The 23,201-nt window shown below is 42.9% G+C and overlaps 1 protein-coding gene across 1 annotated transcript in view; it reads left to right on the top strand.

The window, feature by feature from the left end:
* The window catches only part of GALNT18 (polypeptide N-acetylgalactosaminyltransferase 18), a 463,511-nt gene that overhangs the window by 397,810 nt on the left and 42,500 nt on the right, over nucleotides 1–23,201 (top strand). The window lies entirely within an intron of this gene.

A 23,201-nucleotide genomic window follows, 5' to 3' on the forward strand; every position in this document is an offset into this window, starting at 1 on the left:
CTCAATGTCTTAAGCTCTTTGTCCACTTAAAACTATGCCAATGGTACAGTTCCTATTTACCTTAGTTGGACAGTAAGACCACAGTGGTTTCAGTAATATTAGAGGATTTATGAAAGAAGAAAATGGAAATGGAGTGTGACTTTTTGCTTTTCATATTTTGGCAACAGGAATCAAATACAGTGAGGATGTTTCTGATATTAATGTTATTGTGTTAAATGTCTCTCAGTAAAAGCTTAGACCTACAGCCATATCCATATTTTGCATCAAATTGTTTTGAAATAAATCAATATTAACAATCAAACTTCAACCACTTCCAGGGATAACCAAGAAATCTGAATAAACTTTATAAAAGTGGAAAAAATGAGATATATTGGCTTACAGTATGTACATAACAATGTTTCTTACTGAATCCCATTGATCCAAACAGGCCTTACTTCCGATAAGCATACTTAGGATTGGAGTCTTACTGAGCTTTACATACAAAACAATTATCTGGCTTTTACTTTTGTTATTGTCCCTCAACTTTTCACCATAATTTCTTTCAAATGTAATGAAATAAAAGCTAGAGAAAAGTTGCATTGAACTCTCATTGAACTCAGTAGAACTTATCTCGAAGTCAGTTTGTAACGTAGGGTCAATCTTATGCACATTTAGATAGAAATAAGTCCAAATATTCCCAGCGTTCCCCAACCAGCATGGCTGGCTGAAGTATGCTGAGAATTGGAAGACTCACTTCTAAATGTGCATAGGATTGTGCCCTTAGGAAACATGGTTTGTAAGCCAACAACCTATTGAACTCAATAGGAAATTCCCATTTTTTAATGGTTGTGGGTTGCACATTAAATAAATCTTCACTTACATAATCACCCAGAATTCTTACATCATGAGATATTTATCTTCCTACCTTGAAAAAATGCTAATTCATATCAAGATCTGTTGCCTTTGTAAATATTTCCATCATATATGTAATATAAACCACTATACTTGAGGCTCGGCTATTTTTAAATTATTTTTTCTTCTCCCAAATTGTATTTTCAATTATCTCCATATTTAATGCTCAGAACATAAGAACTGCTGTAGCGTGTTAACTGCCATTTCTGATATTTGCCTCTGACCTCTAAGTTAAAAATTAGTAGCAAATTCATGGACATTCTGATATTTATTATGACATTATCATTCCTTGCACCTTGAGTCTTTATTGAAACAAATGGGGCCTCGCACTTCCTGGTGGACCCCATGTACATGTCTCAGGAGCAAACACAGCCACTGTAGGGTTTGTGGCTGAGTGACATTCATGTTCAGACACCTTTTGTGTTAAGCAGCACCTCCCCTTAAAGGTTGTCTATAAGGCTGCCATGATTTTCATGATCACAGCACTTTATTTATTTATTATAAAGTGCATAGGCACGCAATACTATGCATATTTAGAGAGAGAAATGTCCTACAATTCCCAACATCCTTCCAGCCCCCCATACTTTTTTCTGTCTAAACATGCATAGGATTGCACCCTGAACCACTCCACATCAAAAGATAACTGGCATGGTGTACAACAATTAAAATACTAAAGATATTCAATAAAAGTGCAGAACATCAATAAAACAGTGGCTGGGATTTAGTCTAGTCAGGAAATGCTCACCTGAAAAGTCTTCAACAAATGCCAAAAACAAAGTAGTATAGGTGCATGTCTGATCTCTGTTGGGAGGGCATTCTATAAGATCTAGGGATGGCGCGGGCACCTGATTCAGACCGGGAATCCAGCAGACCCACTCTTCCCTTTACTCTGAGCCCCACTCGCCAAGCCCCTGCCCATACTCATCCCCTGCCTGCATTTGGTGAATGGTCTGCACTCACCCTTACGGCCTTGTTGAGCTTTGCAGCCACCATTTTTTGAGAAATAAAATGGCGATCACAAAAATGCGCATATTTGAGCACACATGAAAATGCGCATTTTCAAAAAATGCACATTTTCTCACACACTTCACAAAAGTGCACATTTTGCACATGAGAATATGTGCATTCACAAAAATGTGCATTTCACGCATACAAAAACATGCATTTTTGCAACTGCCATATTATTTTTTTAAAAAATGGCAACCACAGAGCTCAAAGAAGCTGCTGAGGTGAGTGTGGGCTGCTCACCAAGCATGGGAGAAGCTCAAGTGCAGTCCGGGGACCGGCGAGTGGGGGCAGGGGCTGGGTGGGCAACTGGCAAGCCTGGACGGGGGTGGGTTTGCACATCCCTAATAAGATGGGAGCCAACACTCTAAAGGGCTGATGGTTTCAAAGTGGTTCCTGGTGGTTTCAAAGTAGATGTTGACCCATGGTGGACCACCAGGAATACCTCTTCAAAAGACCTCAATGACTGGGCAGGATGATAAGGGAGAAAGCGTGTCCTCAGGTACCATGATCCCAGATAGTTCAAGGCTTTAGAGGCTAATACTACAGCGATGAGCCTGGTCCAGTAGGAGATGTGCTTCTGTGATTGCATAGACCTCAGAAGTTATGTAGAAAGTTTCCCACTTGATAGTTCCCCCAACAGCAGCTCTGCCTGATGCTGCCCAGCCACAAACTTGGTGACTGCCATGCATGTCCCCACGACACTCACTTAAAACCTGTCAACTTTTGTGAATCAGTCCATTGACGTCCAGTGTACTCTTGATTAAGCTCTTCATCTGTAAGTTCTTGAGTACAGGTGGCACAATTTGTATTTCTCTAGTCCACACACACACACTCACACACACCCTCTCATTCTAAGTCTTGGCAAGGGCAAGGCACTGAGAACAAACAGTGCTAGACATTGCGTCTCTCTCATGTAGCTCCTCCAGTGGTTCAACTTATGACAAATACAAAGCTGTCTTTCAAAAAGCAGGCAAGGAAGCGAGCAATTTTAATTCTGGAATGGAAAGAAAAGGCCATTCATTTTAAATGGGAATTCAAATAGAAACAAACAGCTTTTTAAAAGACCTCTAACATTTTATACCAATTTGATTCTGCTGTCAGTTATTGCAGCTTAGTAGAATTATGAATACAGTCTGAAAGCTTAGTTTAATTCTGCAAATATTCCTTTATCTGTTTGCCTCATTCAATATATTAAATACTCATGTGCTTAAATACATAAATACAAAGCACCAATACTTGACACAGCGCAAATTACTTATAGTAGAAATTATTTATGTCAGCATGGTATTTTACTATCAGCAGGGATTCACCTAGGGATACATTCTTTGCTTGAAAAAACGAGCTTGATCAAAAGGTGCCATTATTATTTTATTGTGAAAAATAGGTATGCTTCAGAAAGGGGCTACAGGTACTCTGCAATTTCTGTGGGTGGTAAAAGTAAGATCCTCAACAGACTGCATTGGCCTTGGGATCAAGGGAAAATTATGTACATCTCCAATCCACTGGCTAATACTGTGGATAAAAGAACTGACAAATCATTTAGACTAACAAAGCAATAGTAGTAATACAAAAGAAAATAGTGTTTTCTGCCACTTCCATTCCTACTATGTTCCTGAAATTATATGATTATCAGTTGTCACTCCTTCCTCTCCACCATGGGTTATTATACTTGTGCATCTGTGTATGTATCTGTGTGAGCACATGGGTATATGTTTTAAAGTGTTGTCATGGGAGAGAGGTTTGGACTCAGTGATCTCTCAGCAGTCCGTTCTGGTGGTTCTTGATTCTGAGAGAGAAGATGCTGGGCAGATCTGGCCCAGGCATATCATCTGACCAGCCACATTCTGTTGTTAACTAAACAAAGGTGATAAGTTGCCCAGGCCCCTCCTCCTGCTGTTACAGTTACAGAGCATTAACAAAAGCTAAAGACACAGGCAGGGACTTCATCTAGAAGGGGGCATGCCTTTCTTCCTCCACCTTTTCCTCCCCTCGCTGATATCATCCAGCTGTGCCTATGTAAATTATTGTTTTTAGACTATGTTTTATGGTGATTGATTTCTGTGCTTGTTTGTGTAACAAGTTATGGATTTCTGTACTTGTGTAAATCACTTCGAAACTGCTTTTTGTGGTGAGAAGTGACACATAATTTTTAATAATATAATAATGGTGGTGGTGGTGGTGGTGGTGGTGATGATGATGGCAACCAATCTGTAGTTTGAGGCAAACTGAGACAGATGTGGGAACAGGATCAGAGAGCTGAGCTGAAGTTCTGGAAAATTCAGACGTTTTTATGTGAATTTTGTTTTTTTCCAAAAGTTGCCATTTTAAGGGGTACAAATTCTTCTGGGAATGACCTTTCATTCTTTCTTTAATGCATTTTACACCTGTTTGCAGGCTATTAAAAGCAATGCAGTAGATAGAAAACATCCCTATCCAAATGCAGATGTCACCAATCCACATGCCAATCACTTTCCATGGGCGGTGCCCTCCATCTAAAATCTATCCTAATCAGCCAACTTAGCATGAGCATGACCAGACTAGGGAAAAGGAGCTTTGACCCAGTTGCCTCAACAACAGGACCACATTCCCTCTTCATCTTTACACCCGCTTTCCTGTGATGGTGCAATCTCCTCACCCACCCACCAAAAGACCGACTTCGTTTTGTGTGGGGCGAAATGTTCACAAAGTCGCAAATTGCTGTTCAGATCAGCAGTCCTTGTTACCTCTCTCCAAATAATCAGAGTGCCTTCATAGTAGGGATGTACGAAAGGGACTTACCTGGTCCCGCAGCTTGCTTCGCGGTGGGGGGGAGGCACTTCGGTTCTCCCCCTGAAGTTCAGGCCGGGGGGGGAGGCGCCCCGCCTCGCCCGGCCGAAATTCAGGCCGGGGGGGTGGCGCCCTGTCTCCCCGAAATTCAGGCCGGGGAGAAGCGCCCTGTCTCCCCGGCTGCGAAATACAAAAGTAAAAAAACAACACACACCCGTGATAGGCTACATAACGATTAACATAGCCTATCGTGGCTGACTTTGGAAATCTAGCCGTGATAGGCTACGTTAATCATTACGTAGCCTATCACGGGTGTTTTGTTTTGTTTTTTACTTTATTTTGTAATGGCAGCGGTGGCAGCCGGTCGGAAGACCGGCCGCTGCCCCCGACGAAATGCCGCCGAACTCTCACCGGGACCCGCCGCCGAGAGGGACATTTGAGGGAGGTAAGTCCCATCCCGGGGACGGGGCGGGGGGGCGGAGAATTTCACTGCCAATTTCGGGGGGCCGAATGCGTTGGCATTCATCCTCCCCGAGATTCGTGGAGAAATTCTCCGCCATCCCTACTTCATAGTAGGGATGTTGGAGAAATCCTCCACGGACCCCAATGAGGCCGGATTCAATAGAAGTCCACGGAGAATTGCACCTCCAGGAGGAATCCTCACTGGCTGGATCCTTCCCACCGGTCGGCTCCAGAGTGGATTGACTGAGGATGCAAATGGCCTCCTGGATGCCATTTGTGGCAGTAAAGGCCTTAGCTTAAGGTAAATGCAGCCATTTATGCAGCCTCAGGCAGCAGCCAGCGATATGGCGTGGTGGCCATATTGCTGGCATTTTGGAGCTGGCCGGCAGCTCTGCGGAATCGCCGCGGAGTGGAGCCGGCCGGCCGGCCAGGATTCCGGGGGGAGGAACGGATCGCCTCCCCCCAAGGGCGGATTCCCCAGCAGAGCAGCAGGTAGGGAATCCGCCCATCCCTACCTCATAGTCCTGCACCAGACTTCTCCAACCTGATGCCCTCCAGATATGTTGGACTGCAACCAGTAGTGCAGTGACAAATTCAGAAGTGCAGGGTCACTTTGTGACAGTCACAGCCACGCCCCCTTCTAAGATTATACAACCTTGTAAGATATACAGCCTTCAACAGGGATCCAAAAACAGTGCAGCTGAGAGTAAGGCAAGGGTATTTCAATTGGACGTCTGAGAAAAAATGCAAGGGTGTTAAAATCTTTTTCACCCACTCAAACACATTTTAGGTTTTCAAAATACGATACTCTATGGAAGCTTGAGCCTCTCAACTCAGCCCTCATGGACAGGTCCCTTCTCATTTAAACAGCCCCCTTGCACACTCCCTCAGTGCCCCAACATTATCCATTAGCCCACCCGTGATGTAGGTACTTAAGAGGGAGAAGCAATTTCACTTCATTTGCAAATTAAGTTGAATTTACACTGATGGGTTTTCTTAAAATAGCAGGAACAGATGGGGTTTAAGAGGAGCTTTCACAAGCCTTTTGGGTGCTTTTGTAATGCTCATTTTAGAAACTTAAACTACTTGTTGGACAGGAACCACTCATTGCTTTGGGGAGCTTTGCAGAAAGTGATATAAATGCTGGCTTACAAGGCTAAACTGTTATGCTTTTCCCTCTTCACTTCCCACTTTCTACCAAAATGTGGCATCTTTCTTTTCATGAATTATAATTGTGTAGTGACTGTAGCAACATTTAATCTCTGGAGAGCTGAATTAAAGGCATTGAATTTGCAGATCACTCAGTTTCAATCTGAAGTGCACTTAATGTGAAAGTAAGTTGCACTAAAATCAATAGGACTTGCTTCCAAGTAAATTTGTTTGTTGTTCAGTCGTTCAGTCGTGTCCGACTCTTCGTGACCCCATGGACCATAGCACGCCAGGCCTTCCTGTCCTGCGCTCTCTCCCGGAGCATGCTCAAGTTCATATTCATTGCATCAGTGATGCTATCTAGCCATCTCATCCTCTGCTGTCCCCTTCTTCTTTTGCCTTCAGTCTTTCCCAGCATCAGGGTCTTTTCCAGGGAGTTTTCTCTTCGCAGTAGGTGGCCAAAATATTGGAGCTTCAGCTTCAGTATCTGTCCTTCCAATGAGCACTCAGGGTTGATTTCCTTTAGGATGGACTGATCTGACCTCCTTGCAGTCCAGGGGACTCGTAAGAGTCTTCTCCAGCACCACATTTAGCACCTAAATTTGTTTAGGGGTGTGTTTTAAGTGGGATAGGCTAATATTGCTAAAATGCTTTGAACTCTAGAAGTGCAATTTTATACCCTAATATGAAACACATTTCCTCAAAAATAAACTCCATGGAAACCAGTGAGATTTACTTTTGAGTAAATATTTAGTGAACGGCACCTTTATTATTACTTTGAAGTGAGTGATTTTCATCTCTTTAGAAAAATATTGCTTAACTGTGAAGTAGTTTTCAAACCTGCTTGTGAAGATGAGAGCTGAGGGTGCTTTGCATGAGCTGCTTGGGGTGATGGGAAGAGAGCTTACGGTGAATGTATAAAGAGGCTCTAAGCTGTAGCTCAGTTAAATTGAAGAATTTTGTCAAGTTTGATCAGAGAAGTTCAAGGATTGCACAGTTCCCTTGCTCCCAAGTTTCAAGGGCTTTCCTGAACTGTGCCCTGTGGTCTAGCTTACTGCAAGGTCCTTGGAACTTTCAAATCAACTTTAGGGAGCTTTGGCACAGCTGTGAGCTGTAACTAGTTTCAGGGAGGCTGGTGGCTCCAATGTCAGTACAGCAGCGAATCCGCTCTGAATTTTAGTCAGAACCAGACAGCACTTTGGATAGGTCCTTTAGAGTTCTGACTGAAACCTGGAGCAGATTCACCACTCCCCTGACATCAGAGCCACCAGCCTCCATTGACTAGTTTCCAGGACTTCATAGTATCATAGAAAGGTAGGGTCGGAAGGGGCCTACAAGGCCATCGAGTCCAACCCCCAGCTCAATGCAGGAATCCAGGTCAGAGCATCCCTGACAGGTGGCTGTCCAGCCTCATCTTGAACGCCACCAGTGTGGGAGAGCCCACCACCTCCCTAGGTAATTGGTTCCATTGTCGTATTGCTCTAACAGTCAGGAAGTTTCTCCTGATGTTCAGCCGGAATCTGGCTTCCTCTAACTTGAGCCCATTATTCCATGTCCTGCACTCCGGGATGATCGAGAGATCCTGGCCTTCCTGTCTGTGACAACCTTTGAAGTACTTGAAGAGCACTATCATATCTCCCCTCAGTCTTCCTTTCTCAAGGCTAAACATGCCCAGTTCTTTCAGTCTCCCTTCATAGGGCTTTGTTTCCAGTTCCCTGATCATCTTCATTGCCCTCCTCTGAACCCCCTCCAGTTTGTCTGCATCTAGTGATATACGAAAGGGACTTACCTGGTCCCGCAGCTTGCTTCACGGTGGGGGGAGGCGCTTCGGTTCTCCCCCTGAAATTCAGGCCAGGGGGGGAGGCGCCCTGCCTCGCCCGCCCAAAATTCAGGCCAGGGAGAAGCACCCCATCTCCCTGGCCGCGAAATACAAAATGAAAAAAAAAACACCCCGTGATAGGCTACGTAACGATTTACGCAGACTATCACGGCTAGATTTCCAAAGTCAGCCGCGATAGGCTACGTTAATCGTTACGTAGCCTATCACGGGTGACTTTGGAAAAAAAAAAGCGCGTATGCAAATGGCGGCGCCCATGGGCGCCGCCATTTGCGTTCCTTATTTGGTCCCGGTAGTCTATGTAAAGATTTACGTAGACTACGGCGAAAATAAGGGCAACGCTATTTGCGTTGCCTTTATTTTCGCCGTAGTCTACGTAAATCTTTACGTAGACTACCGGGGCCAAATAAGGAACGCAAATGGCGGCACCCATGGGCGCCGCCATTTGCATACGCGCTTTTTTTTTCCCAAAGTCACCCGTGATAGGCTACGTAACGATTAACGTAGCCTGTCGCGGCTGACTTTGGAAATCTAGCCGTGATACGCTACGTTAATCGTTACGTAGCCTATCACGGGGGTTGTTTGTTTTTTTACTTTATTTTGTAATGGCAGCGGCAGCAGCTGGTCGGAAGACCGGCCGCAGCCCCCGCCCCCGCTGAAACGCCGCTGGGACCCGCCGCCGGGAGGGACATTCACAGGAGGTAAGTCCCATCCCGGGGGGAGCAGCGGGTGGCGGAGAATTTCACCGCCAGTTTCAGGGGGCCGAATGCATTGGCATTCGGCCTCCCCAAGATTCGGGGAGAAATTCACGGCCATCCCTATCTGCATCCTTCTTAAAGTGTGGTGCCCTGAAGTGGACACAGTACTCCAGATGAGGCCTAACCAGTGCTGAGTAGAGGGGAACTAGTACTTCGCGTGATTTGGAAGCTATGCTTCTATTAATGCAGCCGAAAATGGAATTTGCCTTTGTTGCAGCCACATCACATTGTTGGCTCATATTCAGCTTGTGATCGACAACAATTCCAAGATCCTTCTCGCTTGTAGTGTTGTTGAGCCACGTATCCCCCATCTTGTAAATGTTAATTTGGTTTCTTTTTCCTAGGTGTAGAACTTGGCATTTATCCCTATTAAATGTCATTCTGTAACTAGTTTCAGGGAGGCTGATGGCTCCAATGTCAGTACAGCAGTGAATCCGCTCTGGGTTTGCACTTGGTCCAAAAGCAGAGAGAAACACTTTTGATTTTCATGCCATTTGCTTAGCTGTTTGAAGAAAAGGCTCTCCCCTCATCATTCATGCACATATGAAGACAAATATCAAAATTCAGACCTTATCGTTAGATGTCACAAGCTGGTGCACTGCAGGTTTAAAGTCACAGCATATTCATGCAATTAAAAAGTGTCTAGGCAAGGAAAACTCCTGTTGAACATCTGAAGCATGATCCGGTGCAAATCCTCAGAGTATCTCTCAGCCTGCTGGACTACTTCAGGAGATGGTAAGGATCCTACTATTGCTAGATTCATTCACTGAGATAAGCAGAAGTGAATAAAGAAAAAAATGAGTACCGGAAGTGATCAAGATTGAAGAGTCTGGATCTCCTGCTCACAACCAAGATGAAAAATGGGAGAAAGAGAGCCAGTGTGGTGTAACGGTTAGAATGTTAAGTGGGGACTAGAACCGAGAGACCTGGGTTTGGGGGGTGCAATGCCCTCAAGGGGGAGTGGGAAAGGCCAAGGTGTGTGTGTGGAAACAGAGAAGTTACAGCTCTTTGCTTTGAGAGTTTCTGTGGAAAACATCAGATTTTAACTCTGCTTAGCGCAAAAACCACTGGACCAAACTGTCTGACACCTTGCAGATGGCCTCCTCTCCAAGGAGTTGGAGAGGTGTCCAAATTTCATGCCTGTATCATAAAAACATAAAACTTTATGACCGTTTGTGTTATCCCATGCAAGTCAATGGGAAAACACCAAAAACAGGTGATCGGGATATCCAAATCTCACTTAGGATGCGAGTCAAAGCAGAGGGGGCCCAAATTGATCCGAGGCAGATAGGGGTCATTTCAGAGGATCCAAAGTGGCATCCGAAGCAGATCGGGGGTCTGTGCACAGCCTTAATTTTCGGTACCATGAGGCCTCTAAATTCCCTAGTTTATTATCCAGTTGGTCTGTAGTTAAGGGCTTCTATTAACAAATAGATATGTCAACCTGTATATTATTTTTGTGCCTTTCCATTGTGCAAATTGATCTGGAAAAGAAAAATCTGGATGTGAGAGAATTGGAATTAAAGGTGATGGCTGCAGGGCTAATGTTTTTACCCATTGGTCCCAAGTTTTTAATGTGCATAATAGAAATGGATTATTAATTTTCTTAATTTCTTTGGATCTCCACGGTAAAAAGGGCAACATAATTTGGACCAATACCATAGAGTTCCATAGATATCCATTTTGCTGTATCGTCGTCTCTAAATAAATTGTATCATATTTTAATTTGGTATGAAGCAAAATACATTTCCAACCTTGGGACAGCTAATCCTTTTTTAGTGTGTGAATACCAAATATTTGCTGGAAATAGTCTTTTTGTTTGTTTGTTTAGTAACAAAATTTTATAAAGACTGTTGCCAAGTCTTCATTTTTTATTGTCATGGATATAATGGAATAGTTTGAAAAAAATATAAGAATCTGGGACGAATGTGTTCCTTGAATCCAGCAATTTTGCCCAGTATTGATAAGTTAAGGATTTTTCATTAACTCATCTTGTTTTTTATCCATTTAATTAATGGATCATAATTTCTGTACAATAACTGTTTCAAATCTTATGTTAATATAATTCCCAAGTATTTAAGACTAAGAAAAACAGAGAGTTAAATCAATTAAGTTCTTCATTTTATATTGGTTATTTATGGTTATATTTAAGCACATTAATTTTGACTTTGCATAATTTATTTTTAGGCCAGAATAAGATCCAAAAGAGTCAACAGTCTTTTTTATCTGTGGTAATACTGCCATTGGGTTTGTGAGAAATAAAATTATATAATCAACATATATATTTATTTTATGTTCATGACCATTAAATATTTACTCCTATAATGCTGGGATGTGTCTTAATGAAGTTAATGGCTCTAGAGCTGTATCAAATAAGAGGGGTGACAGAGGTACAAGACAGGGATGCCCACTATGTAAATCAAATGATGCAGAGTCCAATCCGTTAGCTCTTACCTTTGCCTTACCATTTGCATATAATCTGTTTATTAATGAAACAAAATATTCACCATAATTTGCTTTTTTTAGCAATTCAGTTAGATACAGTCTCTCGACCCTATCGAAAGCTTTTAAGGCATCTAACGCAACTATTGCTATTGGAGATATAAATTAATTACCAAGATATATTACATTAAGCGCCTTTCAAATAGCATCAGAAATCTGTCTTCTTGGCATGAACCCGACTTGGTCAGTTGAGATATATTTAGTAATGAAACGGTTTAGCCTACTTGCTAATATTGCTGTTAGAAGTGCTATCATCAGACAATAAGATGTTAATTGTGAACTATCACTGTTGGGCTTTAATACTGTAATAAACTATATATATCTACCATTTGAATCTGTTAACATATTGTCTATTTCAAAGGGATAAGATTTAGCTATTAAGATAGCTATCCCTCTGGATTTAGAAGTTCCATTTGCACTATATTTATCTCTAAATATGGGGTGGGATAGTATCTTTTAAACTTAGATCATATATGTGTCTCCTGTAGAAACAACATATCCAGTTTATGCAGTTTTATTAGCTCCATAATCCTATATCTCATCACATTAGAGCCAAGGCCATTTACATTGAGAGAGAGCCTTAAACTAGCCACATTTATTCTTCAAAGATAATTTAGATTTATCCTGGGGACAAATCATCAAAATATAATTTAGCAGTCTTATGACAAAAGCCTGCATTTCTGTACAGTTTAGGTGCCTAATAATAACCATAACAAATAAATAATAAAGATAATAACATTATAACTAACAGTTTATACATTAAAAACATTCTGCCCCACCAGCTGGGAGGAAACAAAGTCTCTGAGTAACCACTACTTTGGGCTGTTACTACTAAGTGGGATTTTTTTAAAAAAGGAGAAGAAAGCATACATAAGGAGAAAACGAGAAGACAAAACAAAACCAGAAAAGAAAAGGGGGATTAGGTCAGAACCTGTGAAATGTGCAGTAGTTTCCCCTCCCCCACTTGCTTAATTTAGTTTAATGTAGTAAAGAGAAAAGCAATTTACCAAATTATAAACTTACAAAGTTATATCCAATTTCTCTTATATCAAACATCCAAAACCTGATTTACTTACAGGCAGTCCTTAGTCTGTATATCTTAAGTAACTTCCTTTCTATTAAGTGTTCTCCATCCTGTTCTTGCAATGAGACTGAACCTTCATTCTTCACAGTGAATACTGCTGCTTGCTCTTTGTCCTGTCTTGGAACCACTAGGTCCAGTGTCTTACAGATTTTAGCCAGCTGCTCCATGGTGGTTTCTTGCCATAGCCAATGGTGAGGGATGCTGGGAGTTGTAGGCTAAAATATCTGGATGATCACAAGCTGCCCACCCCTGGTGTAGACAGTGCTGAGCTAGATAGATGAACAGTCTGACTTGGTATAAGACAACTTCTTGTGTTCCTAAGCTAAGGGGTTTATTTAATTAATAGCTACAGCTGTCATGATAATCTTATAATCACTTCCAGAACTGATTGCAATTGCTTTACTTCAGCATGACCCCACACAGCACAATTGGTGATCCTGACTCTACACCAGACTGGTAAATTCTACGATTAATTTACTTCTAATCTTTAAAAGTCTACCCTTGTTATTTTTATTAGATTTTGGTTGGATTTTTTTTTTTTTTTACAAAAAAAGTACAAAGTTTCTTGGCCTTGTGGCAGTCAGATTTCAAATTGTTGACTTGAAATGTGAAGCTTGGATTTTGCCTGACATGTTAATTAATTAGAACACCTGCAGGAAAAGATAATCAATGAGGTGAGATTAACTGGTGGGTTGATTGAGCTAGAAATGCCAACACTGCTAATCTCCAGGGAGGGAACAAACTAGTTCCAGATCCCAAGTAATCTTTACATTTTGGGTAACTTTGGACTGTTAGTTCATTAGTAATTTTCAACTGGTGAGCTAAAAAGTAAAAACTTGGGGTCATTATTTAATGTAAATAAATAGCTCCAGTTTAGTATGGCTTGAGGGTGTGCCTTCACAACTGAGGTGAGCATCTTCTGCTCTCTGTGTTGTCCAAGCCACATGGAGACACAGACATAAGGAAAGGTATATCACATCTTCTGTTAATAAAATGGCTTCATGTACAATGCCAGCAGGAAACAACAGTGAAGCCACATTTGGCTGGTATGATCTCCAGAAGCATATTACTATGTGATGGAAGCACTAAGCAGAAGGAAGAAAACCCAACAACACACATGGAAAATGATCTATAGCCCTTGACTTAAGACAAAGAACAATTGAACCTATTTCTGGAACTTCTACGTAGTCATGTTTGGGAACTGAAGGCTGAAAATGTAGATCGTGCCCTATGTGGTTATCGCTAGCAGGTATACGGTCACAGGAAGTCATTTATTTTTAACAATATATATATTGCAGTCTCTGCCTCTGAAATAGTACCTAAAGTGATGACCAATAATTATAAAACCTACAATGTTTCCAATAATTTTTAAAAATCTGCAGTCTTAATAAAATGGAGATAAAAATATCAGTACAGTCAAAGTCACACGCAGCTGAATTAAAACAAAACAAACAATACCCCCCCACACACAACTTAATTACTGTAGTGTGTCCTATACACCAGCTGGAGTAGGCAACCTGGTACCCTCCAGAAGTTTTGACCTACAGCTTGGCAGGGTGAATCCTCCACATTAGGTGGCAGAGAAGGAGGAGTGGCAAATTGTGCACTTCCCCCTGCCAAGAGGACCCCCGTGGGTGTTGCCAGATGGGCAGGTGCTGCCGGGTAGGTGAGTGCCACCAGGCAGTCAGGTGCTCTGGAAAGTCCTGCAAGCTGCTCACCCACTGTGAGCAGAGCTGAGAGGGTTTTCTGAAGCGGCCATCCAGTGGCACTACAGGAGATGCTCTAGACAGCCCTGCTGGCCCCACTTTTCCACTGTGGCAAATGCTGGCTGTAAGGGAGAGGCCAGCAGGGCCCTCCAGAGCAGTCACCAGCCACCCTCAGGCTCACTTTGAAGATTCTCTCACAGCAAGCTGGTGGGTGGGTGGGCTCTCTGAGGGGGTCCCAATGATCTCTAAGGGGGGCCTTGTGGGAGAAGTGTCCTTGGAGAGCCCCAAGAGCTGCACAAAGACCTAGGGCTGGTATAATGCAGTGACTTATGGCATGGTACAGCCTTTAGGGCCCTTACATTTGTGCTGGGTGCTTTTTCAGTGGTGTGTTGAAGCTTTGGTCAAAGCCAGAAATTTGTAGGGGAGTCTATTTTCCCCCTCAGGAAGAAATTCAATTGATAAAGGTCAGATTACAATATACAGTATTGTGCTGGAATACTTAGAAAGCAAGTCCCTCTTTTATGGAATTATTGCAGCTGCAGAAATAGCTTTCCGTTGTTGATGGGGCTGTTCAGTGATTGGAAGAGGAGCGATTTCAGCAACAGAGGTACTTGTGTTTGCCAACTGAAATTCATCTTGCTTTTGTTGTTTTTCATAGAGCCCTGTCAAGTGCATATAGTGTTTTAGAAAAGTAAGCAAAGCATATTCCTTTTAAAAACCACAACATAGTTTTTAAGAGCTCGATGTTGAGTGGAAAATGGCGGTGTTTGGGAGCTCAAGGTGTTGCCTTTCATTAAAAATAGATAAATGGAAAGCAATGATGAAGTATTTGTTGAACAGAAAAAAGAAAGTATAGGCCAGTCTTAACTACTCAAAGTAAGTTCCATTGACTTCAGTAGTATTTACTTCCAGGTAAGTATGCTTAGAGCTGGAGCCTATTTTTTTTAAGTTTTGTGTTAGTCATCTAAATGTCATTACCATTTTGAATATTTTATTACATATTTTAGAAATCCTATAATCTATATATAACAAGAAAATTATAAATATTTATTAATTACATTTTCATTCCACACTTACTTACAACAGCCCTGTGAGGTAGGTTAAACTGAGAGGATAGTAACTTGCCCAAGGCTGAGCCTACTCAGTCTTCAGGGCCAGCTCTTCCATGAGGTGAAATGAATCCCCTATCTCAGGTGACAGATCCAGAAGAATTGCAGATCCCATGTGCCCCAGGCCACCGCCAGTGCCAGGAGTACTGCATGACCTGCCTGGCACTCCAGAAAGCCATGCTGGCACAACTCTCTGAAGTGCCACACACCTGATTCCTCACTTATATAACCCCTCAGAGCACAGCATCAGGCAGGTAGACTCTTTGGAAAGCCCCACCAGACTCTCAAAAGAGAGAGTGGCTCTCCAGACAGCCCAGCCCAAATGCCTTGCTGTGCAGGCTCCTGCTTCAGAGTGAGGCAATGGTGGAAAGGTGACCTTTGAGATCACCTGTGCTGTCGTGGCACAGGCAATTTCCAGGGCCACCTCTCCATCAATGCCTTACTCTGAGGAAGGACCCGCACAGCGAGGCAGTGAGCAACAGGTCTGTGGCGTACTACCACTGCTAGGGGTGAAGGCAGAGGGCAGTGGTGGTTGCCGCTGCCACCACTGCCCCGTCATCATCCATCATCATCACTGTTCTGAGGGCCACCACCATTGCTGGTCCCACAGGCAGCGGAAGGACTTGCATCAGCCCTGCCAGTCTTAGTACAGTGTTGGATGTATCATCGATGAAAGTGGATATTTTCCATTCTCAGTGTTAACTACTTTTTTGTGAGAAAGCAGAGTCTCTTTGCCAAACTTGGTACATTATGATTTTGAGCAGAGATGCCATATTGTAGGCTTATACAGAATTTCAGAGACATGCTTTCTCATGGTTTCATAAGAAGTACAGTTCAGCTGAAATCCTAGACATGCTTACCTGGCATTAAGCACCATTGAACACAGTAGGACTTACTTGTGTTCTGAGTTGACATGGATGGGTTTCAGTTTACTCTTGAAATTAGCAATATGTCCCCCAATGTGTGGGTGCAAGGAATACAGACAAAAGCCAGTTATTGACAGAGATCCATTTCTAGTGGGCTGCACTGAATATTTTAGCAATTTCATACTTTGTGTAAAAAATAAAAAATAATTTGTGGATTTCAGACAAATACAGATTTGATGAGGAATGTTTATTCATTTTCTCAAAATTCCAAATGTATCATAAATCTTATTTGGCACCATTTACCTCAGTTTTGACTTTCACTATAGCTCCCTTTAGGTATTCTAATCCTCCAGATCTTCTAGGGTTCCAAAACATGTGGAGAGCCTATATGAGTAGACCAGTCTCCCCACCCTGCAGAAATTCACCCTCCAACTCTTGGAAGGTGATGAGGACAGGGATGGGACAGGGGGCTGAGCTAGCCTGAATCTACACTCTCCCTCATGTGATTCTACCTGGGAGGGAGATTAGAATGCCTGAAGGGGGCTTATGTTTCCAGTGCTTTCCAAAAATGACAGTCTCTAGCATGTTCCGCCCCTTCCTTTCATGAGAGGTATTACTTTGAGGTTTATGGCTATAGTTTGCTTCAGTCCTCAACATAAAATCTTCAATCTAGCTCTGTTGTTCCTTGCGAAAAGAGATTTCAGTATAAAATTTGAAAAGGTTGTGAGCCCTTCTGACAGAGCCTTACTTTCTTGTGAACAATTTCTGCTGTTGCAAATTATTAATGACCCAGATATATCTGTATCATTCCTTAAAAAGAAGTGAAAGCTGTAACTGTGTTGCGCTAGCTTGATACCAGCAATTTTTTGGAAGCAAAAAATGCTGTAAAATGGATCAGTGCAAACTGTGACACTTCTGTTTTCTCATTCTACGAGAAATAGTTACTGGCTAGAAAACAAACTATTGTTCTGAAATAATGTTCAACCCACTCTTTTCAAATGCACAACAGCAACACACCATTCTCCAGCGTGGTTTCATTTGGGAGAGCTGCCATAAGGATCAGGAACAGCTTTCAGACTAGAAATTGGTATATATTGCTTTAAGCTTTCACTAGAGAGCTGGCCATTTATCTTTACGATAATCATCTTGTGTTAAGTTGGACACCTTGCTGTAACTTTTTGCTACATGATAGACCAGGCCTCGATGAATAATTCACAGTGATGGGAGCATTCTTCATCCAGTGAAGTCTTTATCAGCTGCAGTGGGATTTCAAAGTTTGTTATTAACTTCGTGTCAAATCTTCATTCCATGATAACTTGGCAACATTTTATCATTAACATTAATGGAGTTGGGATTTCTCCTTTGAAGAAGATGCTATTTCCCTGGGCAGAAATTCTGTATCTTGCTTAACATGATGTGTTTAAGAAATGTGGGAATGGCTCAGGAAGAACAGCTATTAATCTATTTTAGAAGACTTGGCAGTCACCGCTGCTTGCATACTAAGAATCTAAAGATCAAATATAATGTTACTTTCAGTATGTAGCAGGAAGCTACCTACATTTTATTCTTCTTACTCAAAAAGCATATGGGGGCTCGATCCAGATTGGGACTGCAGCACATGGGGAAGGGAATTTTAATCTTCTGTCCCCAGTGGGCCCCGAAACTCCCCCATGTGACATATAGGGATATTAAAAAGCCCTCATGGGGGGTGTAGCTGGGGAGGAAAAGTCTAAATCTACCTTCCCCATACATGGTGATCACGCACTTACTTTTGAAAAAAAGAAGAGATGTAGCTGGATACTACATATTGAAAGCAACATTTGTTGTTGTTCAGTCGTTAAGTCGTGTCCGACTCTTCGTGACCCCATGGACCATAGCATGCCAGACCTTCCTGTCCTCCGCTCTCTCCCGGAGTATGCTCAAGTTCATATTCATTGCATCGGTGATGCTGTCTAGCCATCTCATCCTCTGCCGTCCCCTTCTCCTTTTTCCTTCAATCTTTTCCAGCATCAGGGTCTTTTCCAGGAAGTTTTCTCTTCGCATTAGGTGGCCAAAATATTTGAGCTTCAGCTTCAGTATCTGTCCTTCCAATGAGTACTCAGGGTTGATTTCCTTTAGGATGGACTGATTTGACCTCCTTGCAGTCCAGGGGACTCGTAAGAGTCTTCTCCAGCACCACAGTTCGAAAGCATCAATTCTTTGGCGCTCAGCCTTCCTTATAGTCCAGCTCTCACAGCCATACATTACTACTGGGAAAACCATAGACGAACCTTTGTCGGCAAGGTGATGTCTCTGCTTCTTACTATGCTGTCTAGGTTTGCCATAGCTTTCCTCCCAAGGAGCAAGTGTCTTTTAATTTCATGGCTACAGTCACCGTCTGCGGTGATCTTGGAGCCCAAGAAAGTAAAATCTGTCACTGCTTCCATTTCTTCCCCTTCTATATGCCAGGAAGTGATGGGGCCAGAGGCCATGATGACCTTAATAGTCAAACTTCTGGAAGGACTCTTAGATCAGCAGTAGAGCATGCAATATATCATGAAGGCTAGACAGCAGGTGTAAAACCAACAACAGCTTTAATAAGTAAGATTAAGAACAGGCCATGAAGCATACTACTGCAGGCAATACTGAACAGAAAACTGAAAGCCACAGTGTCTTAGAGTGGGCTCGGGCCCTTCCTGGTATGGCTGGCCAGGAGGGCCAATACACTACAGAGCTCATACTTTGACTGCAGGTTTTAATCTCCAGCAGGAGAGAAGAGCATGTCTGCATTTGCTCTCTGCTGGTTGTCCACTTTGAAACTGCCCTGCCCCCAGCCGCTGCTTTTAGCTTTGTGAAGAAAGAACTGTCCGTTTCTTTTCCCCTCAGGGCTAAAAGCCATTTGCAGAAGTGATTTGAGGTGGGAAACTGCAGAGGGGAAAGGAATAAGATACCTCACACATGTACCAGTTTTCTGTTGGAGTGTAGTCCCCAACTACAGCTGCTTTATGGGGGTTGGGGAAGGCTTCCTTTCCCTGCCATGGTCCGGACAAAGCTCCACATTCAAAGCAGCTATTAAGAGCAGCCATTAGGGGCAAATGGCATCTTTAGAGGGCGGAAATATTAATCAGGACTATGGTGGGAGAGAAGGGTTACTCCCCCCCCGCCCCCCTCATGTGGCACAGTCCTGCTTCTGCTCTGCCCATGACAGCTTTTTTTTGTTTTTAATTGTGCATGTGAATTGCTTACATGAAATTACATGTTTGCATTCAGTTAACATCATGTCTAGTTTGCTCCCAAGGGTAGGTAATTCTGTTTTTTCTCTGCATCAGGAGTGATTAAATGAAACATATTAGAGTTGGACCAATGAGATCAAATGGACTTCAAGCTAAACTTTGTGAGGATCATGCTGAAAATTTCAGTGCTTTCTGGAGCAGACTTAGGGCCAAACTAAATGTTCCTCACATCATGCATGGCAGAGTTATGGTGATTGGATGACTTACTTCAGTGTAAGCGCACGTGACCCCAATTTGGATCAGGATCATGGCGCTCTGGGCAGGGTGATTTAATCACCCCCGCATTTTTGTCCTGAAATTCCCGCCCCCCCCCCATGAAGGAGGGGGTTAAAAAAAAAACCTCTATTGGAATCATGGCTCTGCTATGCATGATTTGAAGAACGTTTAGTTTGAATGTGTAGAAAAATAAATGTTATAGATGCATGTGTCAGATTTACACTAAATTATAAAATAACATTAATTAACATTGGCAACACTCTTTATTCTTACACCCTAGGGGTAAATCTTGGGTGGGTGGGGGGAGGATTTGAGAGTGAAACATGCTTCAGATTTGGGGTTAATGTCATGAGGTATTTTTCTGTTGTATACTTGTAACAACAACAACATGTTTATTGCTTTTAGCCATAGGCCATTGCAGTGGAGCACAACAAAGCAACATCCCTCAAAATGGATACAAATGAGAGATGATAGGGTGGGGTTATATGTGATATTCAAACATTACAAATAAAATACTGTATACTTTGGGCAGGTGTGCATGACAGAGTTGCTGTGCAGAGCTCTTGCAAAAGCAAGCCTTGTCATTCTCTTCAAGGCTGTGGAGCATCACTTTGCATGCACCCCTTTGCATCCCTTCGAGAGGTAATATAGATAGTAGTTAAGCAAATGAGCAATGAACTGGGAAAAGCCTATCATAAACTTACTTAGGCTGCAGTCCTATGCCGACATGCCTGGGAGTAAGCCCCATTGAACCCGACTGGGCTTACTTTTGAGTAGACATGTATAGAATTGTGCTGTCAGGGTCCTTAGGTAAGCAAGTGCAAACAGTCCTCTGGCCTAGTGGTAGTTTATGTGAAAGGCTGAGAGCATTGTATTCAGTGGTGTCATTCCACTACTCAAAGCTTCTACCACTTCCGGGAATTCTGTTTTCATCCTTGTGCAAGTGTCAAATCCAATACTTTGCTTCTGCATGCACAAACTCTTGCACAAGCCATTGCATCTTTCACAACTCATTACAACTTCATTACATTAGGTGTTCGCTGTGCTAGTTGGTTCGCCAGCACTTGTGCAAGCACTAGGAGAACACACGACCACTGGTGCAGCCTTCCCCAACTTAGTGCCCTCCAGATGTGTTGGACATAAGCAGGTAACCAAACAGAGGGGCAGGACTGAGGCCAGTGTCAAACAAAATAAGACTGCATTAAATTGTGTGTTGATTCATAGTGGCAAAAAATCTTGTCCAGGGATACTGGAGAAAAGCAGTAAAAATGACCTTTGTACAGAAACATTACCATTTCTTCTGATCGGTATTTAATTCCTGTGTTAATGTATCCCAGTATCCTCGTTGCCATTTATATGCTGGCAATGATCTACTCAAATAATTTTCTGCAATAAATACAAAATTGTCCTGCTCTGCAGAGCCCATGACTGTTTTATGTTTGCTCTTTCTTCCTTCATCTTTGCAATTACTGTTTTATTGGGCTTTTATAACAAAGTGCTTACCTCTACATGTACAAAATAAGCTGTCAATTATTTGTTGTTGTTCAGTCGTTCAGTCGTGTCTGACTCTTCATGACCCCATGACCATAGCATGCCAGGCCTTCCTGTCCTCCGCTCTCTCCTGGAGTGTGCTCAAGTCCATATTCATTGCATCCGTGATGCTATCTAGCCATCTCATCCTCTGCCGTCCCCTTCTCCTTTTGCCTTCAGTCTTTCCCAGCATCAGGGTCTTTTCCAGGGAGTTTCCTCTTCGCATTAGGTGGCCAATTTTACACTATGTCTATAATAAATAGATTCCAAGAAGAAGTCCTATCAAGAGCCATGAGAAGGCATTTCCCCCAAACTTTTAAAAACACAGGCTATGTGGAGTGTGGAGACTCGTGCACTCCATTTCGGTGATTAAAGTTTAATGGTGGAGCAGCAAAAAGATCACACAATAATTATCTTAACCACTGCCCTCATGCTTGGGTGCTTCTTGGAGCCTGATCTGGCTGAACAGCTTATGCCTTTGTGAGCATGACACAAGTGTGATTGTTATCGTACCAGCAGTCACACTGGTACAACTGTGTCAGGAGTTCAATCTGTTGAAATCTGAAGTGGGATGTAGGCTGAGTCAAAGCAGAAGGACATGATATCTGACTGAATGGCAACAGACAGTTCTGAGAGCTATGGGAAAGACTTTCACCAAGAGATTGAAGAGGCCAGGTGTTTTTCTCGAGGATCCACAAGAATGTTCAAACCCTCTAAAATATTGTAAACAGCACCAAGAGAACACAAGGCCAGAGAATTTGTAATACTTGTTGCTTCTAGAGGGAAGATCAACCATCAGCAGTCATTATATGATTTATACCTTTATTGTAATGACTTTGTGTCATTCTAGAGTAATTGCTTTGCAGTTATTCTAATTGCAGTGTTGACACCGCTTGACACCTTTATTTAGGTGGCACTGAATAGTATATGCTAAATATGAGAATACTATTTTATCAGAGTGGAGGAATCTCTGGACCATTTTTAAGGAATTAAATTATTCTTTACACTGGATCTCCAAAGTGTGTACTGTCAAACCCCTCTAAGACAAAAAGACAATGGCTGTGTTTGCACGTCACACTAGGCCACAGTGTTGAGCAAGCCACGCAGGGTGGGTTGTTTTGCGAACAACTCACCGTGGGTGACTAGTGCACCCACCACACAACTGGGCAAACAACCCACCATAGTTGCCCTCCATCCTCCAGCCCACATCCCCAGCAGACCCTTCTTGTCTGCCACCAAGTCCCCCTTCCCAGCTCTAATCGGGGTTGGGTTCCTTTTAAAAGAATTTTCCCTGTCCCATTTTTGTGCAAAAACCAGAGCCAGGAAATATTTCCTGCACTTATGTGCATAAATGAGGGCTCTTTTTATTTTTATTTTTTTTCCTTTCCTTTCACCGAGCCGATATCCAGCTCCGTAGTTGCTGCCTCTGCTTTGCTGCTGTCAGCTGTCACTTGACAGCTGTCAGAAGCAAGGTAGAATCAGAGATCTCTATGGATCCCAATGGGGAGGTGGGAAAGCGCCCATTTCGACTGAAGAGGCAGGGTGCCTGGCATGGGGACCTCTCCACATGCCAAGGCACCCACACTTCTTCAGAAGGAACAGGGCACATTTTTTTTTCATGTCCTTGTTCTGTGGAGAGGGAGAAGGGTCTTAAACACCCACTTACCAGTGGGACTCCACTTTGTGCCCAGGTGGGCCAAAACCCCAAGGGGATCCCCCACTCAGGCATCCATTTCCCCCATCCCCCTCCTCCAACCCATAAAAAACTGGGTTGTTCCTCAGTCCAGGAGGACGATCCTTTTCACAGTTTGCCTTTTAAAAAGCAAGCTGCGATAAGGATCCTTCCCCTGAAGTGGGGGGAAATGGTTTGGGGAGAAGGAGGTGGTGAGGAGGGAAAGGTGTGGCTTATCCTTCCCCTCCCATGGGCACCCTCACTTCTTCAAAAGAACAGGGTGCAACAAGACTGCAGGTGTAATCTTTTGTAAATGGCCTGACAGCTTGTCCAGGGAGCTGAACAGTGGTAGGTAAGTGGAGGCAGTCTGTGG

Source organism: Heloderma suspectum, chromosome 1 (genome assembly GCF_057233095.1).
Source record: "Heloderma suspectum isolate Gila_16-S chromosome 1, 16-S_ref, whole genome shotgun sequence".
Classification (NCBI taxonomy): domain Eukaryota; kingdom Metazoa; phylum Chordata; class Lepidosauria; order Squamata; family Helodermatidae; genus Heloderma; species Heloderma suspectum.